The following is a 14,158-nucleotide window of genomic DNA, read 5'->3' on the forward strand; positions in this document are numbered from 1 at the left end:
ACACCCCAGTGTTTATTGCAGCACTATTTACAACAGTCAGGACATGGAAACAATCTAAATAACCATCAATAGATGAATAAATAAGATGAGGGGGCGGTCCTAAGATGGCAGAGAAATAGGACGGGCAGACCACTTTCTCCCCCACAAATTCATCAAAAGAACATTTGAACGCTGAGTAAATTCCACAAAACAACTTCTAAATGCTGGCAGAGGACATCAAGAACCCAGAAAAGCAGCCCTTTGTCTTTTAAAGGAGATAGGAAAAAATATAAAAGATAAAAAGAGAGAAAAAGAGGTAGGGATGGAGATCCATCCTGGGAAGGGAGTCTTAAAAAAAGAGAAGTTTCCAAACACCAGGAAACACTCTCACTGGTGAGTCTGTGGCTAACCTTGGAACTTCAGAGGGCAACATAACTGGGAGGAAAAACAAATAAATAATTAAAACCCACAGATTTCATGCCAAATGGTAACTCCCAGCAGAGAAGCAGTGCAGAAGCCCACATCCACCACTAGCAAGCAGGGGCTGGGCAGGGAGGCATGGGCTGCATTGCTTAGAGTAAGGACCAGGCCTGAATGCCCCGAGGGCAATCCGAGGGAACTAACTTGCAATAGCAAACCAGACTGTGGGATAGCTATCCTGTGAAAAGCCCTAACCCTAAGACACTGCCAGGCCTGCTCACAGAACAAAGGACTGAGCAGAGCTAGCCAGCTGCGGACCAGTCCATCCCCTGCTGGAGACAGGCAGGTGGGGGCAGCCAGAGCCAGAAGGGGCAATTGCAGCCCCAGAGAGGCATCATCCACCAAACTGCAAGCAGGCTTTGTTGCTAACCAAGACTTCTTGGGATTCTGGATGGTCGACATCCACCAGGCAGGTCTCAGCCAGAGATCAGCTCCCCAGAAGAGACACACAGCACACCTGAGAAGGTGGGCCAGTTTTACACCCAGAAAACCGAGCAGCAGGGACAGGGGAGGCAATAAGTTACAGTGACCGCGCTTGCCAAGCACCTGGTCACCTGAGCTGCTTGGACCTGGGAAGGGCACAAAATGCAGGTCCAATCGAGTCTGCACCTTTGTGGAGTACCCGAGTACCTGAACCTGAGCAGCTTAGACTTGGGAAGTGCACTCAACCCAGGGCCCACCTCAGACAGTTCCTGGCAGAACAACCTAGAGCCTGAGCAGTGTAGACAGGGAAAGCACACACACCATGAGCAGCGGCAAACCCAGTGTGGCCGAGACACTGTGAGCACATGCCAGTGTTCTTTGTTTGCAGTGTTCCTCCCTCCCCACAGCACGACTGGACAAGCGAGCCTTAAAAAGTGTCCACCACCACCCGCTTGTGTCAGGGTGGAAATTAGACACTGAAGAGACCAGCAAACAGAAGCTAAAACAAATGGAGGGAACCGCCTTGGAAATGACAGGTGCAATAGATTAAAACCCTGTAGTTAGCACTGACTACATAGGAAGGGACCTATAGATCTTGAGAAGTATAAGCCAGATCAAGGAACTATCTGAAAATTAACTGACCCCACACTGTCCACAACAACACCAGAGAAAATCCTAGATATATTTTTACTATTATCATTTTTTAAATTAAAAATTTTTTTTATTTTTAAGTCCTCTATTACTCCTTTAATTTCATTTTTATAACCTATTACTTAGCAAAAAAAAAGACCCTATTTTTTAAAGCAAACTTCATACATATATATTGTATAATTTTTGTGACTTTGTTTTTTTCTTTAATATTGTGTTTTTGAGAATCCAACCTCTACTCTAGACTTTTCATCTTTGTTTTTTGATATTTGCTATCAATTTTGTACCTTTAAGAACCCAATCTTCAGTATCCATTTTTACTTGGGAGCGAGATTACTGGCTTGACTGCTATCTCCCCCTTTGAACTCTACTTTTTCTCTACTAGGTCACCTCTATCTCCTCCCTCCCCCTTCTCTTTTCTACCCAACTCTGTGAATCCCTTTGTGTGTTCCGAGATGTGGAGAACACTTAGGGAACTGATTACTGGCTGGATCTGTCTCTCTCCTTTTGATTCCCCCCTTTATCCTCCTGGCCACCTCTGTCTCCTTCCTCCCTCTTCTCTTCTCTGTATAACTCCATGAACATCTCTGAATGGTCCAGACTGTGGAGAGCACATAGGGAAGTGATTACTGGCTAGCTTGCTCTCTCCCCTTTAGATTCCCCCTCTTCTCCTCCTGGTCACCTCTATCTCCCTCCTCCCTCTTCTCTTCTCCATCTAACTTGGTGAACCTCTCTGGGTGTCCCTCACTGTGGAGAAACTTCATCTTTAACCTAAATGTTTTATCATCAATGCTGTATAGATAGAGAAGTCTTGAGGCTATTGTAAGAATAAGACTGAAAACCAGAGGCAGGAGGCTTAAGTCCAAATCCTGAGAACACCAGAGAACCCCTGAAATCCAGGGAACATTAATCGATAAGAGCTCATCAATGCCTCCATACCTCCAGTGAGACCAAGCACCAACCAAGGGCCAACAAGTTCCAGAGCAAGACATACCATGCAAATTCTCCAGAAACACAGGAACATAGCACTGAGCTTTAATATACAGGCTGCCCAAAGTTACACCAAACCCATTGACATCTCATAACTCATTGCTGGACACTTCATTACACTCCAGAGAGAAGAAATCCAGCTCTACCCCCCAGAACACTGACACAAGCTTCCCTAACCAGGAAATCTTGACAAGACACCCATCCAACCTGACCCACAGCGAGGAAACTCCACAATAAAGAGAACTCCACAAAGTGCCAGAATAGGGAAAGCCCACCCCAAACACAGCAATATAAACAAGATGAAAAGGCAGAGAAATACCCAGCAGATAAAGGAACAGGATAAATGCCCACCAAACCAAACAAAAGAGGAAGACAGAGGGAATCTATCTGATAAAGAATTCCAAATAATGATAGTGAAAATGATCTTGAAAACAAAATGGAGTTACAGATAAATATCCTGGAGATAAGGATTGAGAAGATGCAAGAAAGGTTTAACAAGGACCTAGAAGAAATAAAAAAGAGTCAATATATAATGAATAATGCAATAAATGAGATCAAAAACACTCTGGAGGAAGCCAAAAGCAGAATAACTGAGGCAGAAGATAGGATAAGTGAGATAGAAGATAGAATGGTAGAAATAAATGAAACAGAGAGGAAAAAAGAAAAACGAATTAAAAGAAATGAGGACAATCTCAGAGACCTCTGGGACAATGTTAAACGCCCCAACATTCGAATCATAGGAGTCCCTGAAGAAGAAGACAAAAAGAAAGACCATGAGAAAATACTTGAGGAGATAATAGTTGAAAACTCCTTAAAATGGGGAAGGAAATAATCACCCAAGTCCAAGAAACCCAGAGAGTCCCAAACAGGATAAACCCAAGGCAGAACACCCCAAGACACATATTAATCAAATTAACAAAGATCAAACACAAAGAACAAATATTAAAAGCACGAAGGAAAAAACAATAAATAACACATAAGGGGATTCCCATAAGGATAACAGCTGATCTTTCCATAGAAACTCTTCAGGCCAGGAGGGAATGGCAGGACGTACTTAAAGTGATGAATGAAAATAAGTTACAGCCCAGATTACTGTACCCAGCAAGGATCTCATTCAAATATGAAGGAGAAATCAAAAGCTTTACAAAAAAGCAAAAGCTGAGAGAATTCAGCACCACCAAACCAGCTCTCCAACAAATGCGAAAGGATCTTCTCTAGACAGGAAACACAGAAAGGGTGTATAAACTCGAACCCAAAACAATCAAGTAAATGGCAATGGGATCATACTTATCAATAATTACCTTAGATGTAAGTGGGTTGAATGTCCCAACCAAAAGACAAACACTGGCTGAAAGGATACAAAAACAAGACCCCTATATATGTTGTCTACAAGAGACCAACCTCAAAACAGGGGACACATACAGACTGAAAGTGAAGACCTGGAAAAAGATATTCCATGCAAATAGAGACCAAAAGAAAGCAGGAGTAGCAATATTCATATCAGATAAAATAGACTTTAAAACAAAGGCTGTGAAAAGAGACAAAGAAGGACACTACATACTAATCAAAGGATCAATCCAAGAAGAAGATATAACAATTATAAATATATATGCACCCAACATAGGAGCACAACAATATGTATGACAAATGCTAACAAGTATGAAAGGGGAAATTAACAATAACACAATAATAGTGGGAGACTTTAATACCCCACTCACACCTATGGATAGATCAACTAAACAGAAAGGAAACAAGGAAACAAACTTTAAATGATACAATAGACCAGTTAGACCTAATTTATATCTATAGGACATTTTACCCCCAAAACAATGAATTTCACCTTTTTCTCAAGTGTACACGGAACCTTCTCCAGGATAGATCACATCCTGGGTCATAAATCTAGCCTTGGTAAATTCAAAAAAATTGAAATCATTCCAAGCATCTTTTCTGACCACAATGCAGTAAGATTAGATCTCAATTACAGGGAAAAAACTATTAAAAATTCCAACATATGGAAGCTGAACAACATGCTGCTGAATAACCAACAAATCACAAAAGAAATCAAAATATGCATAGAAACAAATGAAAATTAAAACTCAACAACCCAAAACCTATGGGACACTGTAAAAGCAGTGCTAAGGGGAAGGTTCATAGCAATACAGGCATACCTCAATAAATAAGAAAAAAAGTCAAATAAATAACCTAACTCTACACCTAAAGCAACTAGAAAAGGAAGAAATGAAGAACCCCAGGGTTAGTAGAAGGAAACAAATCTTAAAAATTAGGGCAGAAATAAATGCAAAAGAAACAAAAGAGACGATAGCAAAAATCAACAAAGCCAAAAGCTGGTTCTTTGAGAAGATAAATAAAATTGACAAATCATTAACAAGACTCATCAAGAAACAAAGGGAGAAAAATCAAATCAATAAAATTAGAAATGAAAAATGGAGAGATCACAACAGAGGAATACAGAAATACAAAGGATCATAAGAGACTACTATCAGCAACTATATGCCAATAAAATGGACAACTTGGAAGAAATGGACAAATTCTTAGAAAAGTATAACTTTCCAAAACTGAACCGGGAAGAAATAGAAAATCTTAACAAACCCATCACAAGCACGGAAATCGAAACTAATCAGAAATCTTCCAGCAAACAAAAGCCCAGGACCAGATGGCACCACAGCTGAATTCTACCAAAAATTTAGAGAAGTGCTAACACCTATCCTACTCAAACTCTTCCAGAAAATTGCAGAGGAAGGTAAATTTCCAAAATCATTCTATGAGGCCACCATCACCCTAATACCAAAACCTGACAAAGATGCCACAAAAAAAAAAAAAGAAAGAAAGAAAACTACAGCCCAATGTCACTGATGAACATAGATGCAAAAACCCTCAACAAATTCTGGCAAACAGAATCCAACAACACATTAAAAAGATCATACATCATGACCAAGTGGGCTTTATCCCAGGGATGCAAGGATTCTTCAGTATCCGCTAATCAATCAATATAATACACCACATTAACAAATTGAAAAATAAAAACCATATGATTATCTCAATAGATGCAGAGAAAGCCTTTGACAAAATTCAACATCCATTTATGATAAAAACCCTCCAGAAAGCAGGAATAGAAGGAACATACCTCAAAATAATAAAAGCTATATACGATAAACCCACAGCAAACATTTTCCTCAATAGTGAAAAATTGAAAGCATTTCCCCTAAAGTCAGGAACAAGACAAGGGTGCCCACTTTCACCATTACTATTCAACATAGTTTTGGAAGTTTTGGCCAAACAATCAGAGAAGAAAAATAAATAAAAGGAATCCAGATTGGAAAAGAAGAAGTAAAACTCTCACTGTTTGCAGATGATATGATCCTCTACATAGAAAACCCTAAAGACTCCACCAGAAAATTACTAGAGCTAATCAATGAATATAGTAAAGTTGCAAGATATAAAATTAATACACAGAAATCCCTTGCATTCCTATACACTAACAATTAGAAAACAGAAAGAGAAATTAAGGACACAATTCCATTCACAATTGCAACAAAAAGAATAAAATACTTGAGAATATATCTACCTAAAGAAACAAAAGATCTATATATAGAAAACTATAAAACACCAGTGAAAGAAATCAAAGAGGACACAAATAGGTGGAGAAATATACCATGTTCATGAATCGGAAGAATCAATATAGTGAAAATGAGTATACTACCCAAAGCAATCTATAGAATCAATGCAATCCCTATCAAGCTACCAATGGTATTCTTCACAGAGCTAGAACAAATTTCACCATTTGTATGGAAATACAAAAAACTTCGAATAGCCAAAGCAATCTTGAGAAAGAAGAATGGAAGTGAAGGAATCAACCTGCCCGACTTCAGGCTCTACTACAAAGCCATAGTCATCAAGACAGTATGGTACTGGCACAAAGACAGAAATATAGATCAATGGAACAAAATAGAAAGCCCAGAGATAAATCCACGCACCTATGGACACCTTATCTTTGACAAAGGAGGCAAGAATATACAATGGAGAAAAGACAATCTCTTTAACAAGTGGTGCTGGGAAAACGGGTCAACCACTTGTAAAAGAATGAAACTAGAACACTTTCTAACACCATACACAAAAATAAACTCAAAATGAATTAAAGATCTAAATGTAAGACCAGAAACGGTAAAACTCCTAGAGGAGAACATAGGCAAAACACTCTCCAACATAAATCACAGCAGAATCCTCTATGACCCACCTCCAAGAATATTGGAAATAAAAGCAAAAATAAACAAATGGGACCTAATTAAAATTAAAAGCTTCTGCACAACAAAAGAAACTATAAGCAAGGTGAAAAGACAGACTTCAGAATGGGAGAAAATAAGAGCAAATGAAGCAACTGACAAATAATTAATCTCAAAAATATACAAGCAACTCCTGCAGCTCAATTCCAGAAAAATAAATGACCCAATCAAAAAATGAGCCAAAGAACTAAATAGACATTTCTCCAAAGAAGACATACAGGTGGCTAACAAACACATGAAAAGATGCTCAACATCACTCATTATCAGAGAAATGCAAATCAAAACCACTATGAGGTACCATTTCATACCAGTCAGAATGGCTACTATCCAAAAGTCTACAAGCAATAAATGCTGGAGAGGGTGTGGAGAAAAGGGAACCCTCTTACACTGTTGGTGGGAATGCAAACTAGTACAGTCACTATGGAGAGGAGTGTGGAGATTCTTTAAAAAACCAGAAATAGAACTGCCATATGACCCAGCACTCCCACTGCTGGGTATACACACTGAGGAAACCAGAACTGAAAGAGACACGTGTACCCCAATGTTCATTGCAGCACTGTTTATAATAGCCAGGACATGGAAGCAACCTAGGTGTCCATCAGCAGGTGAATGGATAAGAAAGCTGTGGCACAGCTTTTTTTTTTTTTTTACTCAGCCATTAAAATGAATACATTTGAATCAGTTCTAATGAGGTGGATGAAGCTGGAGCCTATTATGCAGAGTGAAGTAAGCCAGAAAGAAAAACACCAATACAGTATACTAACACATATATATGGAATTTAGAAAGATGGTAACGATAACCCTGTATGTGAGACAGCAAAAGAGACACAGATGTATAGAACAGTCTTTTGGACTCTGTGGGAGAGGGCGAGGGTGGGATGATTTGGGAGAATGGCATTGAAACATGTATATTATCATATGTGAAATGAATCACCAGTACAGGTTCGATGCATGATACAGGATGCTTGGGTCTGGTGCACTGGGATAACCCAGAGGGATGGGATGAGGAGAGAGGTTGGAGGGGGGATTCAGGATGGAGAACACATGTACACCCATGGCAGATTCATGTCAATGTATGGCAAAACCAATACAATATTGTAAAGTAATTAGCCTCCAATTGAAATAAATAAATTTATATCAAAAAAAGAAGATGAGGTATATAGATATACAGATAAAATGGAATATTACTTGACCATAAAAAGAATGAAAAATGCCATTTGCAGCAATATGGATGAACCTAGAGATTATCATCCTATGTGAAGGCAGTCAGACAGAAAAAGACAAATATTATGATATCACTCTCATTGGAATCTTAAAACTGATATAAATGAACTTACTTATAAAATGGAAACAGACTCACAGACATTGAAAACAAACTTATGGTTACCAAAGGGGAAAGTGGGTGGGAGGACAGATAAATTAGGAGCTTGAGATTAGCAGATACACAGTACTATAAATAAAATAAACAGCAAGGTCCTACTGTATAGCACAGGGAACTATATTCGGCATCTTGGAATAAGCTATAATGGAAAATAAAAAATAATCATTCTCTATCAACTCAGGTAATTCAGGCCTCTCAAATATAATTTATGTCAGAAACTAAAGGTAGGATAAATTCTTAATTCTATCCTTAAATGATTTTCCGAGTGTCTATCTGGTGCAGCCATGACTTCCAAAGGTGACAAATGAGTTTTGAGATTTTTTTTTTCCCCTTTCACTCTCTTATTTTCATTATCTTTATTAACTCATGGGTTTTTATACTTTCCATATTTTTCAACCAATTGTAGTCATTATTCTCTTTTGGCTACTCAGCTTTTCCCATCTTTAGGCAGTGAGCACCCTTTGGGACTGCTGCTGTGTCCCTGTTGCATGTCCTCAGAAGTCTCTGAGAGGTTCCTCTCCTTCAGCCAAAACAGAAAGTCCCAAGCTCACCTGTGCTTTTCCTCATCCAGACCCAGAATCAACCATCTCTCTAAGGAGTCACAGTTACTCTTAGTGGGGGAAAGTTCCAATTTTTTTTCTACTCTAAAATACATTTCAAAATGAAGCTGAATTTAACTACATTATCAATTTGAAAATCAACTTATTTCAAAGACTAAAAACCCATTTACATGCTGCTCCCAAAAGATGTTTTAATTAATATAATAATCACCAGGCACACACAAGTAAGATTATCAAAGCACTTTGGGCATTTTATCACTGGTTCTGCAATATTCCCATTAATTTGGTACAAGATAGTTTTATCCCCATCTAACAAGGTGAGCTGAATAGAAAAGCAGAAACTTAATTGCACAGAATATTAGATGCATGTAAACCTTAAGGCATGAGTCGTGTTCTCTCACAATTAACGAAAAGCTAGTCAAGACTTTAAAGAAATTGTACAAAGCATCCAAAAACTATTATGCAAATAATACTTAACTGGCAGTTCTTTGATTAAATGTTAGTTAAGTAACTTAAAAGAAGTGTTTTGAGCATAATTTTGAATTTTTATTTCACATAAAAATAAAGATTAGCCAGGGAGGTAAAGTATTGGCTAGAGCAAACATTCATTCATTTAGTCAATATATATTTATGTACTTAGAAACATAAAACACTAACACTTAGTCTTTGGGGTTGTGATGTTTTAAATTTTTAGAGATAGAATACTTTTCCTGTGACTTTAAATTAATTACATTTGAATTATCCCACAACTGTCAAAGGTAGGATTACAGTATCATGATCTCTTCAAGATATAAGAAGAAGAAATTGGTCTAATTTCTCTAGATATCAAATCCCTTGAGTTCCTTGGCATTTGGCAGTTGATAGTCTCTTGTTTTACACTGTGGGTTGGGGTAAGGTTTTCAAGCTATAAATCTGGGTTATTCTCATTTTGGTTGCCAGCTTGTCTCTATCACCATTGGAACCAGCCCCAGCCACCTCATTGTCAGGCATCTACTGTACCAGAGAGTAAACCCAAGCTGAACATATTCCTCCCCAGAGGGCTTTCTCGGGCTGAAAGGCCCTGGAGACTTCCAATAGGACAGTTTCACCATTGGAGTCTGTCTCTGTCAGCAGACACCTTATCACCCGCACTGTTACTTTTCAGCTTTTTCAGTTTACAGGGCACCATTGTGGAAAGAGCTCTGTTCCAGAAAGTGAACATCCTAGGCTCCCATGAAGTCCCTCTTTGAACTATGGCCCCTGATTATGCACAAGCCTCTGATCCTCAAAAATCCAATAAATTCACATTAGCAAAGAGAAACACACTCAAGGTCAGATCCAGGAGACTTCATTTACATCACTGCGCTTCAGGTCTTTTTAGTTGGTACAAACCCAATTGATACAATGGGATGGAGAATTTAGGAAAATGGATGGAAAAAAAAAACACAGTAATTGAGAACTTATACACCATCCATCATCGCAACCTGACTTTTTCAAATATATGGGTTGCCAAACAGGGTTGACTGAATTCACCAGAAAATAATCCAGGGCTTCACTCAAACTTTTTGCTGGGACACTGCCTTTCTTCAAAGTAATTTGAATGATATAAGCCTACAAATGCCTCCTCCCGGTTAAGGTTATGCTTTTGGAGGCTGTGTAGCAAAATAGAAAAAGAGCATGTGCTCTAGAGTTAAACTATCTGGACTGAAATCTTACTCTATCACTAACTGTGTGACCATGGGCATGTTGCTTAACCTCTCTTTGTCTCAATTTCCTTATCTATCAAACGTGGGTGGTAAAAGTACCTCCCTTTGGCCGCCATGGTGGTCCGGTGGCTAAGACTCTGAGCTCCCAAGGCAGGGGGCTCAGGTTCGATCCCTGGTCAGGGAACTAGAACCCACATACCACAACTAAGACCTGTAGCAGCCAAATAAATAAAAATAAATATAATATTAAAAAGTACATCCCTCATAAGCAAATAGCGTTTCAGATAGCGTTTGGTACAGCCTGAGCCCTCAATAAATATTGGCTAGTATGCATCAAACCAAGCTGCCATTCCTGACCAAAAAAAAAGAGAACTGTGATTTCTTTCAACATATCACCATCACCCTTCATCACCCACCACCAAAAGCTCATGAGTCACTACATTTTTACAGATTATACAGCACCTGTGGGGACAGTTAGATTTTCAAGGCAGTCCAATAGAGAAACCATAACTTCCACATATTTCTAGAACACTTTCTTCAAGTTAGTGCCTATCCAGTTGCAGATCAATCAAACCACTGCTGAGCCAGTATTGCTCTCCTGAGAGCTGTTCAAATATTCTGTCTCCTGGCAGGCAAAGTGATCTACCTCTTCGGTGGATTTTTTTTTCCCCCCTGAAAGGTCATTATCTACTTGTGGCCTTAAACTTACACTGAAATGTGTAAGTCTCTCTTTTTAACAGGATTCTTCAGGCTACTTGTCCTACACCACAGACCTCAGCAGCTCTCACTTCTAATTCTCAAAGCCAATGACTTGAACAAAGATTGAGCACTTCCTCAACAAAGATTGAGCACTTCCTGTCTGCATGATTGCTGCAACTGTTATAATATTTTCATAAGAAAAATTTATAAATGGGTTTTACTCAATGCAAAATTTCCCCTAAATTCCTTCACGTATGCAGAATATGGGAAGAAAATTAGAGTTACCTTCAGAAAAGTACTTTTTTTTTTCGTTTTCTGCCATGAGGACTAGTCAGAGTAGCTTGAAACTATGAGAACATGCCTGAGATGTATTTGCTTGTCAACTATAAATAGATTCACATTTCTGGTTTAATAGATCACTCTGGAAGTTTCCCAGCAGCTTTCAGAAAAGCAATTTCTCAGGTGTTTCCATGAAATTATTGAGACAAAATGGATTTTTCTACCCAAAATGTTAATTCTGGTTCACATACTGAAGCATGTATTTTGGTAAATATATAATGTAATACTGTATCCTTCTTCACTAGCTGTAAGCAGGAGACAGGAGATAATTCACTGAATGGAAAACCTTTGCCTGGACTGTAGCTGACCAAAAAAAAAAAGTGTTCTTACCTCAGAAGCTAACAGACAGGCATACTTAGGAGAGGAGTGTGGGGGAATTCATCGGGAGGCCTATGGGGAATAGGAAGAAAAAATTATTACAATGCACCTTTTTATTAACACTCTGTTTAATAAATTCACTTGTTTTTCCCATTCAAATTAAAAGACTGTTCCACTTGGACACAGTTTAACATTAAGGAAAATATAGCCTTTAGTAGGAGGAAAGAACTGGCATCAGTTTCACAACAACAGGTAAAGGGAAACTTTCTAGTTGTAAAACTGGGAAACTTTCTGGTTGTAAAACTACAAACTACTTTTCCATAATATTCTCCATCATGTCAATGGATAACAGTTTTCTAATGATGGGTACTCCACTCCCTTTACAACCTGGCGCACCCATGCCCCTAGTCACTGTGTTATAACTAAGGAAAACAATTTCAGTGATATAAACAAAGTCAGAACAGAGTCTCCACTTGAGGAACTGCAAAATGGATCAGAAGGTGGGATGCTTTCAGAGAATAAAAAATAAGAAAAATTTTGGTAAAGGAAGAGAAAAATAGAAAACATGATTGGCTGGGCCACACAGTTAACCCGGGATGAAAGAACAAGGAAATAAGTAGAGTCCAGAGTCGTCTGGGCGTGTGGGGATTGGTTGGCTGGATGTAATGCATTTCTGGTCAAGAGGGGACTTTACAGGGACACATAAGGTATCTAAGTATCTGTTTGCTGATAAAGTACCCCAGGCAGGCTCCTTCCTGGGCCTAGAAATTCAATTCAACAGCTGATAACAACTCAATGGAGAGCTGCCCACTGCTGGGTGTGTGCTGAGGGGGTTGGGGACCAAAAAGGCAGACAACCATCAGATACTGACTAAAGGTGAAACAGAAGACCAGTCTTCTCACCTCAGGAGAGGTGAGTCCTTCAGGGCAATTCCTGCCCCAGATTTTCCACACTAGAAAGCCGGTCTCTAGCTCTGCCCTATCCCTGCCTCCTCTCCTCTTCTCTAGAAAGCTTTCTTCCAATAAACAACCAGAACACGAAACCCCACGCAGGCTCCTTCTGGGGAATCTAACCCGGTGTTGTGTTTGACCCTAGGAAGCAATGCCGAGGGTGGACGCTCTGCCTCCCTACCTGGCCGGTTGGAAAGGAGGCTCGCTTCATTGGTGGGGCCGGGGGAAGGCTACTAGTTCTCAGGCAGGCTGATTGCTAAGATTTTAACCTGTGGAGAACTGCAATGAGATTCAGGTGGAGAGCTGTGCGTTAACTGGTTCAATGAGCTAGGCATTTAGGGTATGTGGGAAACAGTAAAGCCAGAGGAATTTAAAAAGAAAATGACTGGCAGATCTATTAACCAACAATTTAAAGCAAAGTTTGAGAGCAAAAAAGAAAAAAACCTCTGACAGTCTTTTACAGGGACCCTCCTCTCCCAAAGTTAGAAGACTTACTTGTAAGAACAGCAGAAGTTGAGAGAATGGGTTCCCAGCAAAGGCCAAAGTCAGGGCCCTAATGGGGAAGACGTTTCTCCCCATTGCTGCATTTCTCTTTGTGGGATGCAGTCTCTGGCACGCTTTCCCGTGGGGGTGACTCCCAGCTGCACCATCATTATGTCTTATCAGCTCAGCATCTCTGCAAAAACAAAGGGAAGAACTCTATCTCAGGGAATTTCCTGCTGGTTCAGTGATAAAGAATCTGCCTGCCAAGCAGCAGGTGAGGGTTCAATCCCGGGGTAGTGGGGTGGGGTGCTGGGAAGATCCCCTGAAGAAGGAAATGGCAACCCACACCAGTCTTCTTGCCTGGGAAATCCCATGGACAGAGGAGCCTGGTGGGTCACAAAGAATTGGACACAACTTAGCAACCAACCAAACAACAAACTTGAGAGAGCAGAAATCCCAGGAAAGAATGTTATTATCCTGATTGAGATCAAGTGTCCATTTCTGTAACCAGTCAATGTAAACTGAGGGATGAGAGATTACCTAAAGAAAGAACAAAAAGGAGAAAGGAGTCAAGACTACCAATAAGATAACCATCCTTTCCTGAAGGCACAGAGCTTTCTGATTTCTAGAGATATTAACTTCCCTGCCTCATCCTCATTGGAATAATCTTGGCCTACAGGAATATTTCCCTTCTTTAGGCTGACTGATTCTCCTACAACAACAATAATAGTTCAGTTCAGTCGCTCAGTCGTGTCCGACCCTTTGCAACCCCATGAATCGCAGCACGCCAGGCTGCCATGTCCATCACTAACTCCCGGAATTCACCCAGACTCACGTCCATCGAGTCAGTGATGCCATCCAGCCATCTCATCTTCTGTCGTCCCCATCTCCTCCTGCCCCCAATCCCTCCCAGCATCAGAGT

At 39.8% G+C, this 14,158-nt stretch overlaps 1 long non-coding RNA gene across 2 annotated transcripts in view; it reads right to left on the minus strand.

Annotated features, from left to right (window-relative positions):
- Positions 1-13,069, minus strand: part of LOC112586235 — a 53,138-nt gene extending 40,069 nt beyond the window's left edge. Inside the window, exons 1-2 of one of the 2 annotated variants that reach the window (XR_006552440.2) lie at positions 12,935-13,069; positions 11,816-11,875 (exon numbers count right to left, since the gene is read on the minus strand). This is a non-coding gene — a long non-coding RNA (uncharacterized LOC112586235). Of the gene's footprint in view, positions 1-11,815; positions 11,876-12,705; positions 12,845-12,934 lie in introns of those variants that run through there. The other variant, XR_006641285.1, reaches the window with a different exon arrangement.
- Positions 13,070-14,158: the final 1,089 nt, after the last annotated feature.

This window comes from Bubalus bubalis, chromosome 7, assembly GCF_019923935.1.
Source record: "Bubalus bubalis isolate 160015118507 breed Murrah chromosome 7, NDDB_SH_1, whole genome shotgun sequence".
NCBI classification, from domain to species: Eukaryota; Metazoa; Chordata; class Mammalia; order Artiodactyla; family Bovidae; genus Bubalus; species Bubalus bubalis.